Source organism: Patiria miniata, unplaced genomic scaffold (genome assembly GCF_015706575.1).
Source record: "Patiria miniata isolate m_02_andy unplaced genomic scaffold, ASM1570657v1 HiC_scaffold_29, whole genome shotgun sequence".
NCBI lineage: Eukaryota > Metazoa > Echinodermata > Asteroidea > Valvatida > Asterinidae > Patiria > Patiria miniata.
In genome coordinates, this window is record NW_024037068.1 from 18,590,123 (window position 1) to 18,615,261 (window position 25,139).

Sequence of the window (25,139 nt, forward strand, 5' to 3'; positions counted from 1 at the left end):
AAATGGAGCTGCAACACCAAACAAAAACCCAACACAACAAACAAAAACCCGACGCCCGACGCTCGGCGCCCGACGCCCGACACCTGACGTTCGGCGCCCAACGCCCGACGCTCGGCGCCCGAAGCCCGACGCTCGGCGCCCGACGCCCGACGCTCGGCACCCGACGCTTGAAACGGGCATAGGCAAGGGCAAGGGTAAAGGCAGACAAAACAATGGGGAAATCTTAAACAAAAGCAAGGGCGAAACAAAAGTAAAGGTAATAAGACAATCGGACACATGCGTTAAACTTTCTGTAAAGAACAGTGCCCTCGATTGTCAAATGATATCCAGCCAATTGAAACCGAGCCAATCCCAATCCCTCCCCTTCTTTTTTTTTCGGATGAACAATCTGGGACTGTTTCCTTCTTCTTTGAACAACTGGTATGTGTACTCATAGTATAGAGGTTGGTATTTCACCTTCTAATGAAATGAAAACTCTTATAATAAATTTCGCTCCACTTGATTTTAGTTAGGTATAAGACCGTTTCATTTGTTTTGTCACAGTGTCATCAACTTGCTGTTAATCTAGCACCTCAGTTTAATACCAGAAATATTACCAGCTTTAAACAAAAAAAGAGTGATGGTTTATCTTTTACCACAAACCTTGTGTTGGTTCAATTTCAGTTTTGCATGCTTTCTCAGAGGTTTGCACAGTAATTAAAGAGGTTGTGGAATGCTCGAAGACATTTCCGTCATTTTTCGGGTATATGTAGCCTAAGATGTGATGAAATAAAAACGACTATTGTGTCCGTCATGACATGAGTACAAAGGTACTCTTGAGAGCTGTTTTTTAGGTCCTGTTTCGACCCTAACGTGCAATTTGTGTAAAAGTCATCGTTGGGGGCAGCAAACAAAACATAGTAAATGGTGACGTAATAAACAGGACTCTCGATGCAGCGTATAGGCCATCAGCTGAAACTCAAAAACCGGCTGTAAAATGAGTTTCGTTCCAGCAACACTGGGTCTACTTTTTTAATGCACATATGTGGGGTTCAGTACATCACAAACACTATGTCAAAAGTTCTCCAGCAAATATGCTGCAGGTTTTTCTTTACACTTCATCAAAGTTTGCCAATGTTATGTACATGTATGTATGCTAAAAACCCACATTTTCCGGTTTGAGGCCTTGCGTTGGCACTTCCAATTTCAAAACTACACACGTACAGCACTATAGCTTGTCACATCCTAATGATCCTACACTCTAGAAACTCCTGGGTCAGACTCAGTCTGCTCAGTCTTTTTTCGGGTCAGAAATTGACCCCTTTTGGAGTCATAAATGACCCCTTTGGAGTAAAAAAAAAAGACATGTTTCTCGGTCATTTTGACTGAAATGTGTATTTTTTTTTACCCAGAAAAGGACTGGGCAAATTTGGATTCAGATTCTGGGTCAATCTGACCCAGGAGATTTTAGAGTTAAAAAATATCTTTTATGTACATTGGCAATTGGGTCACAGAACATGACCTTTTGTTTTCTCATCTGGTAGACATCACCACAGTCCCTCTTCCAAAAAATACTTCACTGTAATCTAATTTATTTGGCAGCATACAACAATGCAATTATTTTGAAGGTTTATAATGCAGTGGTGGAACCAGCTCATCATTAATGAAAGTGAGGGGGTGCCCAAAATGGAGGTGTCTTTAGAGTAAATAAATACCTGTACATGTAACCAGCAGAAGAAACAGGAAAGCAGACAAGACATGTCCCTTTAAACAAAGCAAACTAACGCATATAAAAAAACACAAAAAAAACAAATGGGTGCTATGCCCCCCAAACCCTCTGGATCTGCTGTGGTGAACCAGGTACGTCACTTAAAGAACCTTCTACTTGTAAGAAAGACCACCTTTTTTTTGGAATGAACAGGCTTTAAATACAATTATAAATCAAAGGACCATCAGATAGCAGTCAGAGTCTGGTTTAATAATTTCAAAAATCAACCATTGTACATTTATTTGCTATCTAATCAAAACAGCCATCTTGGTTTGGAGAAAAGCCTTAAGATCAGTCTTCTGTCAAAGAAAATTTCAGCTTTTTATTTATTGATACATTGATTAGCACTGAAAAATGTTTGCATGTATATCAATAAAAAGAAAACAAAAACATAACTCATGCTATGTTGTATGCTTACACATTAAAGAGAGTGATTTGGCTTGTCATATGTGGCTAGTCTCACTGTTAAAACTCACAGAATTTGCCTTTCTACTGGAACTAATTTTTAATAATTAAAAAGAATTAAAATGAATAAAACCAACACTAATGAACAGAAGGATACAATTATGTAGTTTTGAAATCTAGAGTTACTCATTATTTTCATTATAATGTCAAATGCTAACTAGTCGTGCTGATACAACTTCAAGTAAATGTTATCACTACATCAAAGTTCTCATCAAATCTTGTGCAGTAACGGCATAACAACAGGATGGAGCGTATGTCTTGCTTTCTAAGCCAAAGTTTCAGTTTTGAATCCTCCTCTGAAGTCCCCAGAGATTCAACCACACATCCAGCAGATAAAGTAGAGGTGTAGGTGATGTCGCATATATCAAGGAAAGAGACCTGTGGACATTCTCTTCTAAGCCGATATGTCAACTTATTAGTTCTGTAAAAAAAAAAATAGTAAAATATAGACAGGTTTAGTATCTGATGATCAAAAACAATGATTACTGTGGATGTGCTTTAGAAGAAAGAAAACAACTTGTTCAATCTAGAGTTAAATTACTAGAAAGATCACGTGCCCGATCGTTTTGCCTTCCACTGTAAATATGTAAACATTGGTAGCTATTGAGAACCAACCTTTTCAGCTTCCAAAGCAATATCAAGAAGTTTTCATTTTGAATATTCTATTAAAGTTTATTTCTGTTTGAACTCTGAATAACAATCAAAACATCTTACCGATATAAAGATCCAAGGCCAGTTCCTTCGGCTTCTAAATCATTTCATGATTCCAACAGTTCAGCAAGCTGGGACATTCTCATGAAACTAAGTTGTTGATCGGGGTTGAACAGTCAGTCGCAGAACATCTCCCTTTTCCTGACGTTCATCCCTTAGGCCTATAATATATAGAATCAAATAGTAAATTCTATAAAAAGCTATTTTGCTATTTTATACAAAGGGAAAAACTACCCTCACACCTCCATAGAAGTATCCTTCAACAATGGAGAAAGAGACTGCACAACATTTTATTATGGGATTTTGTGCAGTACCCGTTGTACTTTGGCATCTTAACGTTAGACATTTATTTTCAGTGCCAGAGGTACTCGGTTTGAATCATGGAAAAAAAAAAAACACCTTTTTTACTGGGTTTTTCAAATAAGATGTATTTGTCATTGAAGACATTTTTCTTCATTGACTTATGAGAATTTTTCTAAAAGGAAAGTTAAGTCCAAAAACCATTCGGTAAACAAGTGACGTACCCAACAGTCCAATGCCGTAGAGAAAGAAAAGGTGTTTTTTTTTATAACCAGGAATCTGTTATAATTTTGAATGGTATCTTTTGCAAGAAAATAAAATTTTCCTACGCATTTTCAGTTAACTCCATCCAAATCGATGCGGTTCTGTGCATTCACGGTGCATCGTGGGGACCACCAGCTTTGTTTTCGCATTGTGTTTTTATCCTTGTGTCACCCCAGTTTCCCTCATAGAAATTAAAACCTATCCTTACCCTTAATTCAAGACAATTAAACCCAAACATGGATTTTTTGGTTCTTTTTTGGGGCACATAAATACACAATCGCCTTCATTATAATGACATGTAGGCCTACCTCCAACGGAAGTTCTGCTTGTTGTACTGTTGCAGCTTGTCCTTGAATTGAGGTTTTCATCGAAATCAAAATCCTGGTTGAGTTTGTGTGCAGCATGACACAGTTATGTAGATAGGCAATTAAAAGAAACTTGAACTTTGCCCGGAGCTTTTTTTGGTGAAGAAATCTGGGTCTCAACTGAAGTGTCTGGTTTGCCTTTTCTTGCAGCACCGAGACGTTTACTATCTATAAAAACCGCCACGGTGAGATCGGTCGGCCGGACTGCCTTGTTTACATGCGCCGGTAGTGCATGATGTAGTACTAGTACTAGTAGTAGTACTGTACAGTATTTTGGTTGTTCTCGAACAGTGCCTTCCGTACGATACAGACATAGCAGATCCACTGCCCACACATCGTGGGTATATTCGGCGATGCCATTGTGAAATTCAGCCACTCTTTGGCACAGGAAATGAACTTACTATCACCGGACATCAGATCCTTCGCATTTCCCCCCTCAAACGTGACAGATTATGAGTGCAAACACTTCTTTTTTGCACCGGTCGATGTTTACGTTGACGCACTTTTGCCAATGGACGCCGCCATGTTTGTTAAATGTCATGACCTGCGACCTCATATCTGGTGTCTAATTGGACAGTTCACGTCACGTGGTACGATGCGTCATACGCGGCGGATTTTTTTAACGTCGGCGCGGTACGTTTTTGAACGTCCACAATGGACAAATAGTTCGCTTTTTCGAGTCAAATTATTGTAACGTCTCTCTGGGGTGAGAGACATTATCAAATAAAGAGTCAGATACAAATATCTTACACACACACACTAGTACTTTATTCGGGATTATTTACATCTCAGGTCAATAGAGGGCGCACTATATACAATGTAAAGTTACGGCGTACATGATTATCTGTGTACAGACGTAGGGTCTATGGCCAGTGAGCGGGCAGCTCGATAATCTACGTGTACATGTCAGGGACTCTGTCGGGGTCAGAGCCCAGATCAACAATGACTAGAACTGCCATTTCTGCGCGCTTTATATAGACTTTTGGGGGCGCGTCTTAGCCAATGGGAGCATTGGATTCTGGTGGTTATGAATAATGCATACGTGTACAAAGGCATGGGGAAAGTTCTCTATGGGAGATTTGTACACGCTGACTTAGACATTCTAGTGGAAGAAAGTCCGAGAGCAGTGGTTAGCGGGCGAAGTAGGATCACTCGTGGGTGCGTTACGGGGAACTTAAACCTCAAGGAAAAGGGAAAGGGAATAACTTCTCGGTACATAGGTTTGTGTACAAGACTTAGTCTCTAGACTAGGTAAGAATCTACACACTAATGCTATGGAGTAAAACTATGAGATGAAGGACGTAACCTGACCTCTAGCTACCGTAGGTCTCGGCCAGTGGGTTAGCGGGACACACTCGCTGGGGTGTACGGGGTCACTAAGGGGTGAATACACGGGTAGGTTTTAGCGAGCCACATTCGCTAAATGCTTGGGGTCAATGTGGGTCGGATGCGAGGTAAGGTGTGTGAGGGGAATTCGCATCGACTCCGGGGAAAGGTGGAGGGAAAATGGCTAAGTCCTAAGTACATGTCCCATGGCGGTACATGTTCAATAGCAGTGAGTGCTACATGCATTGCGCGCTATACAATAGCGTACTGTACAATGTGCTGCACACTTAACCCTAAAGGGGCCGGGTTATTTTGACTAACTCTCAGCCGGGGGGGGGGGGGGGGGGGGGCGGATTCCGCCCCCCCCTAAGATCTCGGCCATCGAGTGTCGAAAAAATTTGAAACTCGACACATGCATAGAGCAACTCTTCCTGAACATACCCAAGAAATTTCATGACTATAGGTCAAAGGGTTTTGGAATTATGGCTAATTAATTATTCATATGTACAAATGGCAATTCTGCTCTGTGTACACGACGTATATGCGAAAATTCAGTTTTCACGGCGCGTAGCGCCGGAAAATTTTTCGCTACGCGGCAACCCGTGGTCCGATTTCTATGTTTTTGGTATCAAAAGATGCGCAAAGCTCGAGGCTAAAAAGTCATAACAGCTCGGGTCGCGAAAAAATTTTTTTTAGAAGCTATCACGGAAAATGTTGAGGGGGGGGGGCGGATTCCGCCCCCCCCCCCGGCCCTTTTAGGGTTAAACGTGTGTCTAAGACTTCGTGGTAAAGCTTCGCGCTGTGTGAGGGCACACAGGATCGCTGCAAGCATTACACTGTGCACGGAGTGGAATGGATTGGTTAGGAAAGAAGTAAACTACGCAATTTGCGGGAAAGCAACACTATCTCCCCCTAGTTTTTACAACGTCCTCGTTGTAATAAAAAGGAATTACTGAATAACAAGAGTTAAGGAAAATCAAAGATAAATGGAGCGCTAAAAACATGCAAAAAGTGTAAAACTTAAAAGTGAACATAAAGAAAACAACGAACGGTTACATTTCCTTTAAGTGCGGATAAATGAGAGATAATCAAACAAAACGAAGGTAAATATTCATCGAAAACGACGAAAAAAGTTCAGTGTCCATAACGATGGAGGGGAAAACACTGAGTTCATCGACTCGGCGCAGTTCATCGACCATGAATAAGCGTCGTGAAAAATGGAGGTGGGAGACTAGAAATAATCCTGAAGTCTCGCTGGCCTTCTCTTAGAACGGGTACTCCTCCTCTCTGACAAGGGCGAAGTTCCTGTCGCAGAGGGCGCTACAGTTGGTGTCGGGGAAACAGATACTGTAGCGGGCGGGGCTGAGGACGGGGCGTCAGCGCGTTTGGTGCTGGATGTTTTCCTGGCGTTACTGCGGGGGACAGCATCATCCTTTGAAAGAGAACCCTTCTCCATCAAAGTTTTACGAAGGTCCAGCATCCATTTTGGGACCTCGTCACTGAGATACTGCTTAAGTCGGTCATGGTGAAGAATTTTTGTTCTTCCCCGTTGCTTGAACCGGACTTCAAACAGAAGATCACTCAATGTTCTGAGAATGACGCAGGGGCCTGCCCATTTAGCTCGTTTTAGCTTGGGAGATAACCCAAAGGTTTTTGTGCTGTCTTGCATGTACACCAAGTCACCAATTTGATAGTTTCTTTGGGAAACTCGGGGATCGTGGTCTTTCCTCTGTCTTTCAGCGGATTTACCAAGAAGTTTGACGGACCAGATGATGGACGGTTTCCATCCGTTTCCTCACGGATGCAACATACTCGCATTCATTTCGAGGTTGGTCCTCTGTGTTGGGGCCACCGAGTACAAGCGCAATTGGAAGATGGGTTTCTCGACCTAACATCAGCATATTAAGCGAGTAACCTGTAGATTCATGCTGGCAACTTCTGTACGCTGAAGTTAGAAGTGGGAGGTGGATGTCCCAATTGCGTTGGTCACTGTCAACATACACTGCGATCATGTCAACCAGAACTTGATTGAATCGCTCCGCCTGTCCATTGGCGGATGGATGGTATGGGGAAGTTCGAGTCTTGTGGATTTCCAACAGCTTACAAACTTGTTGCATGAGATGAGACTCATAAGTTCGGCCTTGGTCGGAGTGAATGTCAAGGGGTGGGCCAAAACGGGAAATATATTCGTAGACGATTTTATGAGCCACCGTCTCTGCCTTTTGGTCGGGAATCGGGTAAGCTTCCATCCACTTTGTGAATTGGTCACCGACTAAAAGGATGTATTTGTTCCCATTGTCACTGATAGGGAATGGACCAAGGATATCTGTGACTAGTCTGTCCATCGGTGCGCCGACTCGATAATCCTCGAGGTGTGCTCTGGGGGTTGTGTGTGGCCTTTTGCGGGCACCACACTTAGCACACTTGCGGACCCAGTCACGAACTGTTTCCTTAAGCCTGTACCAGTAAAACTGGCATTTGATTTTCTGAGCAGTTTTCTTCACCCCGAGGTGAGCAGAGGTGACGGCGTCGTGTGCAGCTTGAAGAACGGCACGCTGCAGTTCTCGAGGAATCACAAGTTGCAGGTAAGATTGGGTCTGGTCAGGAGTCACCCATCTTTTAAAAAGTACACCGTCTTTCAGCACCAGCTGTTGCCATAGCAACCACAAGTTCCTAGTGGCGGGACTTTCGCGTGCTATCTGGTCTCTGCTTGGTCTCTCAGGTGATTTGGTCATCAACTCAATGATGATCTTCAGGTCTGGATCTGCTCTCTGCAGTTTAGCTATTTCCTCTGTCGTGTAGCCACCGACCCAAGATGTGGCTCGTCCGGCGCTGAGACCGGCGGGGGCGCTAGAAGGGGCACGATCACTCGTGACCTCACCATCTTGGTCGTCTTGCTGTCCAGTTGGATTCGATTGTTCTGCAAGTTGCTGCCCGGTACTTGAACCGGCATCGGCATCCTTTTGCGGGATGCAGGGCGCGTTGCAGTCCAACTCTCTTCCAGCCGAATCAGAGGATTTTGTAGCAGGTTTAGTTCGGTTGTTCGGCCGTACTACCCGAATGGCTGTGGGCAAATTGGCTTGCCCGGGAGTTTCTCCAGTAGGCGTGGCTGTGTGCGAAAAACGACCTTTGAACTGTCCATCGTCAAAGTCGCTGCAGGTAAACTCACTGCACGAGCGCCAAATAAGTTTACCAATGCTACACACAGGAACCAGTAGGAGGGTTACCAACGTTGCCATCAGTACGAGGACTGTCCGTGGGGATACGGGTTTGGCCTGAGGGTTGACGTCATTGCTCGAGGGCTGATCGTCAGCAGCTGAAGTTCTCTTTGGGAATTGAACTTCAGCGGAGGTAGCGTTTACTCGTCTGGTCGAAAGGGGGACCACATCGTCGACTTTCGAAAAATCGGACCACAGCTCGCTTTTGGCTTTGCACTTCTCGCAACCGCCGCAGGGGAGTTCAGCAAGTATGGTCGTTCCGTCGTAGCACGGACAGTCGTCAGGGTCACATGGCACCCTAGAGAGGGCATCTGCGTTGCCATGTTTCCTCCCTGGTCGATGTTCGATTTTGAAGTCGAACTGAGACAAGATTTGAAGCCATCTTGCCATCTGATCGACAGGCTCACGAAAAGACATGACCCATCGAAGAGCGCTGTGGTCAGTTCTGATGAGGAACTGTTTGCCCAGTAGGTAGTGTCGGAAGTACTGAAGGAAGGTGACGATTGCGAGGAGCTCTCTCCTCGTGGTGCAGTAGCGACGCTGCGGCTTTGTCATCGACCGACTAGCATATGCTATCGGCCGTTCTTCCTCCCTCTGGGTCCGATCACACCACTGGAGTTGCGATAGAGTAGCACCGATGCCACTATCTGAAGCATCGGTATCAATGATGAATAACCCATCATCATTGGGGTATGACATGACTTCGTTGCCGGTGAGGGCGGCCTTTAATTTCTCAAAAGCCGCTTGACAGTCATGAGTCCACTTAAACGTCTGTCCGGCCTCTAACAGACGATGTAAGGGGCTGGCTATCGTGGCGAATTGGGCTATGAACCTACGGTAGTAAGAACATAGTCCCAGGAAAGAGCGTACTTCAGTTATGTTCTTGGGGGTGGGCCAGTTCTGCACAGCAGAAACTTTACTAGGGTCTGGTTTGACACCATCTGGTGTGATGATGTGACCGAGGAACAGAACTTCCGTCTGGAAGAGTTCGCACTTGCTCGGTTTCAGCTTCAGTCCAGCATTCCCTAGTCGGCGTAGGACTTCACCAAGACGCTCAATATGCTCGGAAAATGTTGATGACAGGATGATGATATCGTCTAGATATATCAGCAGTGTTCGCCATTGCAAACCTTTGAGTACTAGCTCCATACAGCGCTCAAAGGTACTGGGTGCGTTGCATAACCCAAAAGGCATGGTCACGTACTCGTACAGTCCACTTCGGGTTACGAACGCGGTTTTGGGACGGTCTTCCTTCTTCACTTCAATCTGCCAGTAGCCCGACTGCAGATCGAGGGTGCTGAAGATTTTTGCCCCACTCAGGCAATCTAGGCAGTCATCAACACGGGGTAGGGGATACGCGTCACGGCGCGTAACATCGTTCAGCTTACGATAGTCGACACACGGACGAGTTGTGCCGTCCTTTTTCCGGACAAAAACCATTGGTGATGCCCAGGGGGATGTTGACTCGCGGATCACACCCGCCTTGAGTTGGCTCTCGAGAACTTTCTCCTCCTCGCCCTGAAATGCCTTGGGGGGACGGCGGGGAGGCTGTCGTATGGGGCGTGCGTCGCCGGTGTCAATAGTGTGCTGCACTATTGACGTTTTTCCCAAATCCTCCGCGGATTTGGCGAAAGTGTTCTCGTGGCTGGCCAAAAGTTCACACAATGCTTTCTGCTGGTGTGGGGACAGGTTTTCACAACTCCTCTCGTACAGTTTCTGTAGGTTTTCTGACCACTTGTCAGAAGGATTTGGGGTGTCGGAGACGGCGGCACTGACTGGGTTAACTGCGTATGACGTTGGACGGGCATGCTCTCTGCACACACGCATTACTCGATAGAGGTGATCGGTTTCACAGTTTTCCTGCTCGGCTATGAGTTCAACCGCATCAACTTCATGCAGATATCCAAGCGTTGTACCTGCCTGAAGTTCAATGTTCTCGGGTGAAGTGTTCACAAGTCGGACAGGTATGCCGATGTCTTCTCGGCGGGGATCAATGAGTGAACTGCCAACCACAACATTGTGACGAAGGTTGGCAGGTTCAACGACTGCATACATGGAACTCAGTTTGTGATGATCAGCTATGCCCTCTGCTACCCACTCGCTGCATGCTGGAATTGTAGTGTTCTGCTTCAGTGCGATCTTAACTACACGGGGAGGGGCTCCTTGGACTGTCCACTGAACCCAGTTACCGGCAATTCGTATGCCGTTACGTGCCTCCAATATGCAATCATAGTGGTATAGAAAGTCATAGCCAAGGATTCCTTCATCGCTGATGGGGGCGACAAATGCATCCCATTGGAAGTGCTGTTCACCAATCATCATGTCGATTGTGGCAACACCTTCAATGTCAATGAGTTCCTTGTTTGCAGTTTCTAATTTTGTGCTTTTGCACGGGGGTTTGAGTTCAGGGCGTTTTTCAGCAGGGATCTGGCTGAAAAGTGCTGAAGAAATGATGGTCACCGCCGCTCCGGTGTCGACTAAAAGTTCGCTGTCTTGGTCGCATATCTGCACTCGCAAAAATGCAGACATGCCTTGAAATTGCTGTCTACCCATTCGGATAGTGTTCTGTTCATTGGGACGGACCGGTGCCAGGCTGGACGGCACGGTCCGCGTTAGTTTTCCGTCTGTATGACGACGACCTCCTTGGCCGCTATGTCGGGGCACTTGTTTGCAAAGTGGCCGGGCTTGCCACATTTGAAACAAGAAACATCCATCTGCTGTTTCTTGGCTTCAGCAGGCTTGGCGGATTTCTGCTTGTAGGCGGGCTTATCTTTGATCAGTTTGACAATTCCGTTTAACCGTCGGTCGAGGTTGTCTTGGAACTGTTTAAACTGCTTTTGGTTGACGAACCCGGGATCAGCCTCAGATGCTGCCTGTACGGTGTTCACACGATGTGATTTTCCCGAGCTTGTGGTGTCACGGAGGCTCAGGAAGTTTTCCACCGCCGTTGTTGCCTCCTCAAGGGACTTGGGATTCGTCATGCCAGCGGAAACTGCCATCTGTTGGTCGGGGAGGCCCTTCAGAAAATGGCGAAGGGCGATGCTCTCTCTGGTAACTGGATCTGCCGTAGGGTAGCCACGGAAGACGAGGCGGCGAATGTCGGCTACAAACTCCGCCAGCTTCTCCTTCGGCTGATGTCTCCTCGCTTCTAGCTGAGCGATGTAGTAATTTGGCAATTGTCGTTCGCCAAATCGTTTACCAAGCTCCTTCACCAGGGTGTCGGACGACTTGATTGCTTCGGGATCCAGTTGCTGGTACACGTACTCGGCCGCCTTTCCACGTAGACTGCTGACAAGTCGGAAGCGCTTTTCTTCCTCGGACCAGCCGCAAGCCTCGGCGAGACCCATCAGAGGTCGGACGAAGCCTTCCCATGACTTCGTGCCGTCAAATTCTCCTTGGCGAGGGAGAGGAACATCCAGCTTATGACTCGGCTGGGTTCGGAGAGGACGGGGCTCTGCTTGCTCTGCTGCTGTTGGTTTAGGGGCGGCAGCTTGTGGAACGGTGGAAGGGGCAGTACTGGGAGCAGACATCACTGGCTGTGAGTCCTTGGGCGATTTCGCTGAAACATTGGCATCTGTCTGCTCAGCCGTTGATGGGCTGTGTAATGCAGCAGTTGCTCGCAGTTGTTTCAGCTCTTTCTCCGCCTCCACTGAACGAAGCTTGAAAAGTTCGAACTGTTTTTTAAGTTCTTGGAGTTCTGCACTCTCTGCCTGTAGACTTGAATACAGGTTGGTGTCATCATCATCATACAACGACTGTAACCTGCGAGATTTTCGCTTGGCAGGCATGTTGGCTGCTGATATTGACAAGCAGAAAGTCAGAGTCTAAAGCTGGGAGATCCGTTCAGTGGAGGGGTACATGAAGTGACTTAATTAAAAGTCATGGTATAGTTCGATGGTGTGTGTAAGTTCGTATCCCAGCGCTTGCCACCAGTGTAACGTCTCTCTGGGGTGAGAGACATTATCAAATAAAGAGTCAGATACAAATATCTTACACACACACTAGTACTTTATTCGGGATTATTTACATCTCAGGTCAATAGAGGGCGCACTATATACAATGTAAAGTTACGGCGTACATGATTATCTGTGTACAGACGTAGGGTCTCTGGCCAGTGAGCGGGCAGCTCGATAATCTACGTGTACATGTCAGGGACTCTGTCGGGGTCAGAGCCCAGATCAACAATGACCAGTACTGCCATTTCTGCGCGCTTTATATAGACTTTTGGGGGCGCGTCTTAGCCAATGGGAGCATTGGATTCTGGTGGTTATGAATAATGCATACGTGTACAAAGGCATGGGGAAAGTTCTCTATGGGAGATTTGTACACGCTGACTTAGACATTCTAGTGGAAGAAAGTCCGAGAGCAGTGGTTAGCGGGCGAAGTAGGATCACTCGTGGGTGCGTTACGGGGAACTGATCCTCAAGGAAAAGGGAAAGGGAATAACTTCTCGGTACATAGGTTTGTGTACAAGACTTAGTCTCTAGACTAAGTAAGAATCTACACACTAATGCTATGGAGTAAAACTATGAGATGAAGGACGTAACCTGACCTCTAGCTACCGTAGGTCTCGGCCAGTGGGTTAGCGGGACACACTCGCTGGGGTGTACGGGGTCACTAAGGGGTGAATACACGGGTAGGTTTTAGCGAGCCACATTCGCTAAATGCTTGGGGTCAATGTGGGTCGGATGCGAGGTAAGGTGTGTGAGGGGAATTCGCATCGACTCCGGGGAAAGGTGGAGGGAAAATGGCTAAGTCCTAAGTACATGTCCCATGGCGGTACATGTTCAATAGCAGTGAGTGCTACATGCATTGCGCGCTATACAATAGCGTACTGTACAATGTGCTGCACACTTAAACGTGTGTCTAAGACTTCGTGGTAAAGCTTCGCGCTGTGTGAGAGCACACAGGATCGCTGCAAGCATTACACTGTGCACGGAGTGGAATGGATTGGTTAGGAAAGAAGTAAACTACGCAATTTGCGGGAACGCAACATTATCAAAAAACTGCTGGACGAAATGTGGAGAACTTTTGTAGTATCATTCTTTGGTAGTGTATTTCGGTACAACTGTTAAATTTTTTTAGACCCGCGATTGCTGGAGCGAAACGAACGAATTTTCCAGTCCAGCTGACGGCCTAGTAGTTCCAGCGAAACTTTTGCAAATCACTCCGCGCAACGACATGACTTTGTGTACAATACACTGAGCGACATTTTGTATGGGCAGACACATGCTCCATAACTTCATTCGTAGTTTGCAACAGCTTTTATCTCCAAAATTCTAATGGGCAAAGTTCAGAATTTAATAGGGAAATATCGCTATTAACTTTTTTGGTAGTTTCTATTGATTATTCAGTGTTTTGATAGTTACACAGCATTTTATTTTTAGATCGGGGATCATTCTTTCTTTTCTTGCCCTAACGGCCAACCATAGTAAGAAACGTCTTTTACATCAACATTGTTCGATCGTTCACATCACACGCTATGTAAAGCTTGCTGGAAATTCACGGATCTACCTGTGCCGCTGGCGCCCGGCCGCGGGGACCGTAGATTTGGACACCGGTAAACGGTGTTGGAATTACAAAATAATTCGTTGTTGATACGTGTACGGGTAGCGAACGCACTAGGCATATAATTGTGACAGTCGCTGGCTGTAATCACACCACAGTTTTTTTGCAATAAATTTCCAATTTTCCCGTCCGGGTGTCAGCATGGAGGAATAAGAATCCTCCGTAGTGCCATGCAGTTTGTCCGAAAGGGTACCGTCCGAAAACACGCGATCGGATTTCAGCCAAATTAACGGATAGAGCGCTGACCATGCACTGTACATTTTGTAGGGGAAGAGTCTTCTTTTCTCAAGAAAAAAAAATTGGAATTGTTACACGACTGCAATGAAAAACATGGTGCCGTATACTGACGCCCGATCGCGACAGTATAGGCGACCGTGTGATGAGCCATATACTCCGGCCGGCCCCGGCCCCTGGCGCGGCCGTCCCAGCCCGGCCCCTTCCACAGAACGGGGCCGCAGACGAGACCACACACCATTTTTCAAAGTGCATGCAAGAGAGCTATGATTTGTTCATCTTCAAAGTTTAGGTAATTCTTTGTACAATTTTTAAAATCGGCCAAGAAATAACTGAGATATGATTTGTTAATGATTTATAGTGAAGACTGTTTTTGGACCATTTGTCTATTGCCAATCTTGAAAAACTGAAGACCCGTTCAAATGTACAGTCAAAGTGGCGTCCGTATAAGACATTCTTCCTTACGTTAGTGCTGATTATTTTGACAGCGCTCAATTTTCCCTAAAATATCTTTTGATCGAATGACAGATTCTCTGCCACTGGAATTTCTTGAATAAAGTCTTAATTAGGTACTAAAAATAATGATAATGCTCGTTAAATTTCGGGACTAGTGGACGGTTTTCAACCGGAATCATGAACATGTAGTAAGTCCAGAGATTTTTGTTTTATGAACGGAGCGAGTTGTAGCCACGTTTACGGGTCGAAGTGAAACGGTAGTCCCATAATGTGTGGTCTCCTGGCCATGTTTACAGCTTTTTTGGGGGGTAAACAATAAAGTTCAATAAACTTTCAAAATTCGAGTATTTTCATAATTATCGATTCATGATGTTTAAAAATACGGTTAAAATTCACAAGGAAAGAAAGGAGAAGAGGACTACTTTTTTGTGGCAAACGTATACATAAAAAGCACCCGGCAACGCGAGGGACATCAATAAGCGATAAAAAGGAATATTAATCTCTGCGAGTCTTTGAAAAACATGTTGATTTTTTACTGCTTGACTGCGGGTCACATGTGGCGTTGGGCAGCTGCAGTACACAGCCGTTGTTTAAACGAGTCCTGTTTATAACGTCACGATTTTTCTGATTTTACGAAGAACCCGACGACTGTTGATTTCAATTATGCGCTCGCCGACTTACAAATGACTCGATGAATTTCAGTTTTATAAACATATAAACGCACTTTACAAAAGAACGGGAGTTTGTCATTATGATATATATGGGTCTTCTCTACAATAAAAAAAATAAAATAAAAAAAACGACTTTCAGTATTCCACAACCTCTTTAAGCCCCTGTAACACATCCAAGAGCAAAGACCAAGACCCCGCCAAGGCCATGATATTTAAACATTTCTTGAAAATCGTACAAAATATGTAGAAAATGTGGTGCCAAATGCAAATTTCGTCTTCCGAGCTCCAGCAAAACCGCTAAGGGTATCATAAAGAATAAGTTAACAGGACCATATATTTTTTTTCCAAGAGTGTGATTCTAATGAAGAAATATGCATTAATGTCATCCGTGGCACACGGCCATGGAACCGGCCAGTGGTGCGTCGATGTACCGTACTTGTACATAGCAAACTGAATGCGAATGGAAATGTTTCCTCTCCATCTCATCTTTGATTATACTAGATCCCCAAGTAAATGCTTCAATATTTGATAAAATACTTATTTACAACAAAAATCCACCTAAATTAAAGAACATATGTAGCTTACCTTTGAAGTGTTGTAGCTGTTGAGTCGCAAGGTTGTTTTGAACATTCGATCGGCGATTACCCTTGATTCCGGCAAATTACCACAACTCCTGGCGTATAAAAAGTCACGTAACTTGTCAAGGACTTTAACACTTTTCTTCCAAGAAATATAGAGTATTAAACGTGACGTTAGTATATGGACTACTCCGAACTACCCAGAAGAACAAACACAAAATGTCAATCGTCTGATACGAAGGTCCCAACAAGCCAACGACAGTACCAACCGCACCCTCTGACGCTATTATGATGCAAAATGACGTTTATTTCCTTCTGTGAAAATACAAGTTCTATGGTCAAGATAGTCTCGGTTCAAAACGTTGTCATTGTATTTTCGATGCACAATCTTAACAAAATAGAAAACACAACGTCTCGAAAAAAGACTGTGGTCACGTGTCAGTAGACACAGCACAATGCAGTACACAATCATATCACGCGAAAAGGGAAGAAGGGTTATAAAACACACTTTTCAGAGGGCATACGCATGTATAATGCAGTACGTGTGTGACTGGCAATCTGTGCAAAATCGAACTTGTTACAGAACGCAAGTATAACTTGTATGGAGGGGTTGTTATTGTACTCACCTAAATATAACAAACAAAATAAAACAAGCAAACATTGACAAACAAACAGACAAACAGACAAAATACTGATTTCTCTTTCTGGAGAATGACGGTAAAACAAAGTCGCTGCCAAAATAATTGCATTTCATGGTAAATCAATACATGTAATGTTGACTTGGAAATAAGCGATTCATTACAATTAATGTTAGTCAAATTTGAGCTGTTTCCCACTCGACTTCCATAAGCGTTTATATAGGTTTGTGCTATACGTTCCTTCATTCTGTTATTCCTAAGTGAGCAACATGCAATAAGTCACTTCACAACCTCCAAATAAATGACTTGTGATTGTGATACCAAGTTACTGCGTCGTGTGGAATTAATGGCGCAGATGTCGAGGGAAATGAAATCTTAGATATTTGTCACCATGCAGACCCTCTCGATTGGATGAAAGGTTTGTTTCACAGGTAATTGTGGAGACATTAAAAGTAGGCCCCCCCCCCCCTAAAAAAAAAATATTGAAATAAATAAATAAAGAATAAAAAAATAAAAACAATCATGAGGTCATCAAATATTTAATTATCATTAACTGTTTCAATTCTCTACCCCGTAATTATACAAATTTTAAGTAAGATTTGAGGCTTTGCATGGTGAAGATACTAAATAATGAAAGGTTTGCGGAAACACCATGTGTGAATAACGACATCTGGCTCCCACTTCTCCAGACTGATGGGTCTCCTATACCCTAGGTCCTCAGCTACTACCTTAGACTGATGGGTCTCCTATACCCTAGGTCCTCCCTCCACTGACACTGCAACCCTACTGTTCCACTTCAGTGGGCACTAAGCTTGCTCAGGGATCCTGTCTACTTGGCATCCTCACAGGATGCAACTTCACACTCCATTGATTTCACCTTTTGCTACTTAAGTATTCACTTTCTTAGAGTTTAGGCACTCTCCTGAAGACGGTCAGAGCATACTGACCGGAACGTCGAGTTTATACCTCTGGTTCTTTTCAGAACCATTCTCTTAGTTGAGAAATTATTCACACATGGTGTTTCCGCAAACCTTTCATTATTTATACAAATTTTATTGAGGAATAGAAAGAGCGCAAAAAAAGGAAGACGAATGCTTGACTGAATAGTTGTAGAATATTTACAGTACCCATATAAAACTATGCTGCAGTGGTGCATTACTACTTCCTTCTAAAACCCAACAACTCTTTGGTCACAGGCCACCGATTACATCGCGATGCATAACAAAAGATTGCCGAGTTTAGAATGTCGAGTTGACTAAGAGGTCATCAGTGTGTATTGTACTACTGGTACGTAAACATGAGGCAAACGCGTGTGGTTGGGGTCGATTTAAAGGTGTATATTGCCAAAATGTATATGTTTAAAATTATTTACTTATCCTATTGCGAAGGTGTGATTGAAAGGAAACTGTAAACCTAATGATTTACTGTTCCTGAGAAAAAGTCTAAGAACCCAGAATAAATTGTTGGGGCATACACGTATTTCCAACCGTAAATAAAAGCTAGTCTACTTTTCAAGTTGGGATGTTGTTCCATAGCTTCTGTGCCCATAATGTCAGACAATTCAATGTACGGTACACGTTGTGTAAGCCTACATACAGCAACGATACACACATGTTCTTTCACGCAAGTCCGTAGCATGCTGTTCACTGGTGGATCATGTGCGACTGGAATCACAACTAGTACCCATAACAGCTACATTTTTGAGAATCACAATTTTTTAAAAGATTTATTTTATCTTGTTAATTTTAATATTATATACACCCTCACAGACTGAGTAATTAATGGTCACCCCTTCATCACGCACATGACCTTTCAAAATGTCCGATAAATTGTAAGTACCTTTACTATTCATATAATTATTTCTTTTTAAATCTTTGATGTAACGTTCGTATTTATTCAAACTTATTATTCTAATGGACATTTTACTTATAGCTCTGATAATAATATAATACTTTCAACTAAAATAAATAATTCAAATCCAGACAAACAAAAATTTCCGTTCGTCTGTCGTTTTATTCGTTGCCATCTTTGTGTCTGTAAACATTTGTATCCCCTCGTGCCGAGCTTGGCAATGATTGGATCTGTATAACTGACCCTCTCGCGATGGCCGGTTATCGCGGTGGCCGGTTATCGGCGTAGCAAACAAGAACAGCGTCTAGCCCCTAGACTCATTCCTACGTTGTGCAGCAGTCAGCACGCGGCTGGAAGCAGACTGTCAAGCACGGTTGTACATGTTAATGTTCGTATACGTATGTGGGTTGTCAGTTTGCCTGCCGTAGCAGCTAGTTACTGACCTGTATTCATTCATTCATTCATTCAAACATTTATTTCAGTATTGCTGATTGTTACACAAAATGAACAATGAGTTTATGAAAAATAACATTGAGGAGAAACTGAGAAGGAAAAAAAATTAAATGAACCAACAAATAATCCACAAAATATACGACTCATTAAAAAATAATACATTATAAAAACAGCAACATGGTGGCATGCGCAGAAGCCGAAGGTTTATATTGCCATGCCAGGACAAACAAACAAAAACAAGTTACAAATTTGAGTGGACAAACAAAAAACAAAGACAAAAACAATTATCTGGATAAGTTAATTGAAGTGTGCTTGCCTAACTTAAGCGCAAAACGTATATTAGAAGAAGAGAAAACTGGAAAGAAAGAAAAACAGCAGTCGGGAGGAGGAAATTTGCACAGCTTTGAAGGAATTCTTAAAGCGGCCACAGACGACAGTGTTTTCACCGTCCGGCTGATATAATTCTAGAGACGTGGCCCGTGAAATCGAAATGTGTTCATGGAGCGTGATATGCGAGTGTAAGGAACAGAAAGATTGTTAGATGATCTTGTGCTATGGTCATGGATGTTGTGAACAGCTAGAACAAAGGATGAAAATATCCGGGGAAGAAGTTTGTGTAGTATCCTTGCATGAAAGCTATGTATATTAGGCACCACGTGCTCTGAAACCACACACCCAAACCCAGACATTACCTCATCCACATTGGAATGCATGAACCCCAACTTACTAAATGAATAATGAATATAAGGCCCAAACTTGGATCAGATTGCACCCTAGAACAATGTAGCCCTTTGATTAGCACAGAACCTCATGCGATGTACTGAGACACAATAAACCAAGCAAGCATTGAAGCAACAACTATTATCCGCGTGCTAGTGACAAGCTCACTACATTACATTGGCGACGAGGATTCGGGATCAAAATCAGGAGGATATATCAACATATCAAGATGGCACAATTCACCAAAGCTGCATCAGACCACCTCTAGACATGGCAGATCACAACCTTGCCGTAAATATTCTCGGCATTGCCGATCAGAGCATCCCACAAAAACGCCTACTACAAAATCCAGTCTTGACCCACGTGATCATCCGAGCAACAGCGACTGCTTCAAACCACTTCGCAAAAATCTACCGGAGTACGGAACAGCAGACGGGCGCCAAACATGTCCAACGCCATCATCAGCGACGACCCACCAAGCTCTCCGGATACTGAGCAACTCCGAAGACGAAAACGTGTTCTGAATCGAACATGATTCAACCATCAAGCGTGTTTAACAACAACACCAAAGATCAAACGAGCGTGTTAATCACAACACCAAGAAATGAACAAGCGTCAACTCTGACCAACAAACAAACGAACTTGCTCTGAACGACAAGCATCAACTCTGAGGCGTCAACTCTGAAGCGTCAACTCCGACCAGCCATGGAATAACAAACGTCAACTATGGCCTGGCCAATTGGGTCGACAATAATATCTGCATCCACAATGGAAAGAGAGGGCAGCACAACTAGAACACCAGTATATCACTGGAAACGACTGAACTGAACTTCAAACACTAATCACTCGAAACAACTGAACTGAACTGTATATACCGCGATGATTCTCTTTAAGTCTACCCTGTACAATGATCATACTTTCTTTTAAACTATAAACCAGTCTAACTTGATCTACTGCTTCATCATGTTCATGAACTTTGTACATCGAACAATGAACATTTCTCTACTAATTAACTGTATAAAATTAGATTTAGATTTACATTCATCAACTGTTTCCAAAAAAATAGATCTAGATTTAAATCATTATTATATTATCCATTGCATTCTCGCTGTATATTAGCCAGTTCCATTCTAAGGTGAGGAGGGATGTAGTATCCTTGCATGAAAGCTATGTATATTAGGCACCACGTGCTCTGAAACCACACACCCAAACCCAGACATTACCTCATCCACATTGGAATGCATGAACCCCAACTTACTAAATGAATAATGAATAAGGCCCAAACTTGGATCAGAGTGCACCCTAGAACAATGTAGCCCTTTGATTAGCACAGAACCTCATGCGATGTACCGGGACACAATAAACCAAGCAAGCATTGAAGCAACAACTATTATCCGTGTGCTAGTGACAAGCTCACTACATTACAGTTTGTTCACTACATGTATACCGGTACGTGAATATTCCTGTTTGAAGTTTGTTTATGTCCGGTTAGCCGTGTCCGCACTGGACTTTTTTTTGGAAGGTTTCACCGAGACGATGGTAAAATGAGAAATGGTCAAATGTGACCACTGTCCGCACTTGGACTTTCGACACGGGAAAATTTACCGAGACCGCGTGGGAGAAGTAACCGAGCTGTCACAGTGTCAGTATAATGACTCACCGTACACAGAAAACAAATTGCCGATCACATTTTCAGCCGCCGATACGCACAGTAATATTACACACGCCATTTGCATGCACAACATAATCATTTACACGATATTATTTCATCTTGACACGCTAAATCTTGACGAAAAGGCCGATAATTCTGACGCATTTATGATGCACGTCGTCGAAGCCATGCCGCTGTACGATGTTCCGTGCGGCAGCAGTGCCATCAGTATTCGTTGGTTCCCATCGCACGCTTACAGGATCAAAGCCATGATGTGGGTTAGGAACCAGTGACTACGGCCTACGCACGGTACCGGACCATGATGTTCCGTGCATGACTACAGTAGCGTATCAGGACGAATTTGGATAGTAGAAAATAACATACATCGGTGGAGAAAGAGAATTTCTGCAAATTAATTCTCAGAACGTGATCTCTCTTCTCTGTGTATGTATTTGTCCGTTGAAATATATATTTTAACGAGATTTTACCGCTCGGACTTGATGATACACCGCAGCGTGTTTCTACAAAATGTTCGGCCACTGCACGTGCAGGTTCATGCGGTCTCTGTATGCATAACAGGGCGCTCGGGCCGGATGTACGCTTTGCCTGAGCCGCTTTTACCGACTCGCACTGTCCGCACTGGACTTATCGTCTCGGGAAAAGTGATCTGGTCAGTTTTCCTGGGCGTGTGGGAAGTTTTCCTGGGCAGCAGTTGGCCAGTAAAAGTAACCGCTGGACTCAGGAAAAGTAACCGAGAGGAAAACGTCCTAGGCTGTCCGCACTGGACTTAAAATGGGAAAAGTACCCATAGTCTCGGTTAGTTTGACCAAAAAAGTCCAGTGCGGACAGAGGTGCACTATGTTCCCGGGAAGAAGAAAGGGTGCAGATTCCAATGGCTCGTTTTTTACTAGAGTGCGCCCAGACAATGTTGGAGTAGGTGAGATAAGCACGAATGAGAGTATTGTAGATAGAGAGGGGGAAAGTAACGATCAAAGTTTGGAGAGAACACCAGTGTGCCTAGAAGTGATTTTAGTTATAGAAGAGATATGGTATTCGACGTCAATTTATCATGGACTAGAACTTTAAGAAATTTAGTTGAGTGTACCAGCGAAAGAGGTTCGCCGTCAATGCAAACAGGAAAATGAAGAATATGGTGAGTATTGAATTTACTGAAAAGCATGAATTCGGCTTTACCTGGATTAGGAGAAAGTTTGTTTGATTTGAACCAAGAAGAAACATTGATGAGTTCGTCATTTACAGTGTTAAGCAAAGATTGGAGATTATACAGAAGGTGATAGTAGTGTCGTCAGCAAATAGTAGAAAAGACAATGTTGAAGACAAATAATGAATAATGATATCATTGATGTACAGAAGAAAGAGTAAAGGCCCGCGAATAAACCCCTGAGGAACTCCATAGGTGATAGATTCCAAAGAAAGATGTATTAATGTCATCCGTGGCACACGGCCATGGAACCGGCTAATGGTGCGTCCATGTACTAGTACATTGCAAACTGAATGCGATTTGAAATGCTTCCTCTCAATCTCATCTTTGATTATACTAGATCACCAAGTAAATGCTTCAATATTTGATAAAATACTTATTTACAACAAAAATCCACCTAAATAAAAGAACAGATGTAGCTTACCTTTGAAGTGTTGTAGCTGTTGAGTCGCAAAGTTGTTTTGAACATTCGATCGGCGATTACCCTTGATTCCGGCAAATTACCACGACTCCTGAAGTATAAAAAGTCACGTAACTTGCCAAGGACTTTAACACTTTTCTTCCAAGAAATGTACAGTATTAAACGTGACGTTGGTATATGGACATCTCCAAACTACTCAGAAGAACAAACACAAAATGTCAATCGTCTGATACGAAGGTCCCAACAAGCCAACGACAGTACCAACCGCACCCTCTGACGCTATTATGATGCAAAATGACGTTGATTTCCTTCTGGGAAAATACAAGTTCAATGGTCAAGATAGTCTCGGTTCAAAACGTTGTCATTGTATTTTCGATGCACAATCTTAACAAAATAGAAAACACAACGTCTCGAAAAAAGACTGTGGTCACGAGTCAGTAGACACAGCACAATGCTGTACAGAATCATAGCACGCGAAAAGGGAAGAAGGGTTATAAACACACTTTTCAGAGGGCATACGCATGTATATTGCAGTACGTGTGTGACTGGCAATTTGTGCTAAATTGGACTTGTTACAGAACGCAAGTATAACGTGTATGGAGGGGTTGTTATTGTACTCACCTAAATATAACGAACAAAATAAAACAAGCAGACATTGACAAACAAACAGACAAACAGACAAAATACTGATTCCTCTCTTTTTGACGGTAAAACAAAGTCTTTTCCAAACAAATCGCATTTCAATGTAGATCAACACATGTTATGCTGACTTCACTGTTAAAAAATGCCAGTAAATTTATGGACTCCGTAAAGTAAAATATTCCGTATTTTCGGCGTAATTTTACGAACTTTCCGTAAATGCAAATATTAATTATGCTAATTAGCGTGATTAAATCAACTGCATCTGCCCAAACACCTACACATAATATAGTATATCTGAGTACATATTATAAGATGGAATTTTGTGTCGGGGTGATATAAATCAAATTAGGTTTTGCCCTTCACCGATGTTTAAACACTGTATACTCAGTGTGTTACCTCCCGAGTGAAAGTTGGAAAAAATCACTCGGGTGGGACTCGGGTGGGACTTTTTTCCAACTTTCACTCGGAAGGTAACCCACTGAGTATACAGTGTTCAAACGTCGGTGAAGGCAAAACCTAATTTGATTAGAACATATTGTTATTTCACCCACAACCGTGTACACATGTCCAAACTTATGTTAAGGGTCTGTTTATTTTTACGGATTGAAACAAACCTGTCCAGAAATGTTGCTGCCAGCAAGAAAATAGCGGTCTGTTTTCCTGCAGCAAAATTTCCGGCTACGGCTAAGGTCAAAACTTCCATTGATTTCTCCCTCTCGTTTCTACCCAATTCTTGAAACCCCTTTAATGTGTCACAATTGAAGAAATAAACCACACAATGTCACACCATCGAATAACTCAATGTGTTGTTCTTACGCACATTTTTTGTTCACGAGCCAACCATCATTTCTCTTTAATATCTGAAAAGGTTTTTTTTTTTTCATTCCGTAAAATAAACGGACATGTGTTTGGACATGTGTACACGGTTGTGGGTGAAATGACAATATGTACTTAGATGCACTATATTGTGTGTAGGTGTTTGGGCCGATGTGGTTGTTTGTAATCACGCTAATTAGCCTAATTAATATTTGCATGTACGGAAAGTCCGTAAAATTACGCCGAAAACACGGAATATTTCACTTTACGGAGTCCGTATAAATTTACGGGCACTTTTAACAGTGTTGGAAATAATTGATTCATTCATTACCTAGAGCTAAAATTAATGCTAATCACGCTGAGCTGTTGCCCACTCGACTTTAATAATAGTTTATAGATTTCCGTTCCTTCATTCTGTGGCTCCTGAGAGATCAACATGGAATACGTCACTTCACAACCTCCAAATAAATGACTTGTGATTGTGATACCAAGTTACTGCGTCGTGTGGAATCAATTGCGCAGATGTCGAGGGAAATGAAATCCTATATTTATCACCACACCCCCTTGATTGGAGTACAGGTTTGTTTCACAGGTAATTGAGGAGTCATTAAAAGTGGCTTCTCCTCCCCCTTCCCCCCCCCCCCAAAAAAAAAAAAAAAAATAAAAAAAAAAATGAGGATATCAAAATGTTTAATTATAATTAACTATTTCAATTCTTTTCCCCATATTTACACACATCTTAAAGTAGAAAGAACGCAGAAAAGAAAGACAGATGCTTGACTGAAACTGTTATAAATTTGAAAGCATTTAACAGTTCCCAGA

The 25,139-nt window shown here is 43.2% G+C and overlaps 1 long non-coding RNA gene across 1 annotated transcript; it reads right to left on the reverse strand.

Moving 5' to 3' along the window:
* Positions 1-1,953: 1,953 nt before the first annotated feature.
* LOC119736045 lies at positions 1,954-4,112 on the reverse strand. The gene is made up of 3 exons (XR_005272261.1): positions 3,796-4,112; positions 2,927-3,084; positions 1,954-2,633 (listed from the first exon to the last, which is right to left on the reverse strand). It is a non-coding gene; the product is annotated as an uncharacterized LOC119736045 (long non-coding RNA).
* Between the last annotated feature and the right edge of the window lie 21,027 nt (positions 4,113-25,139).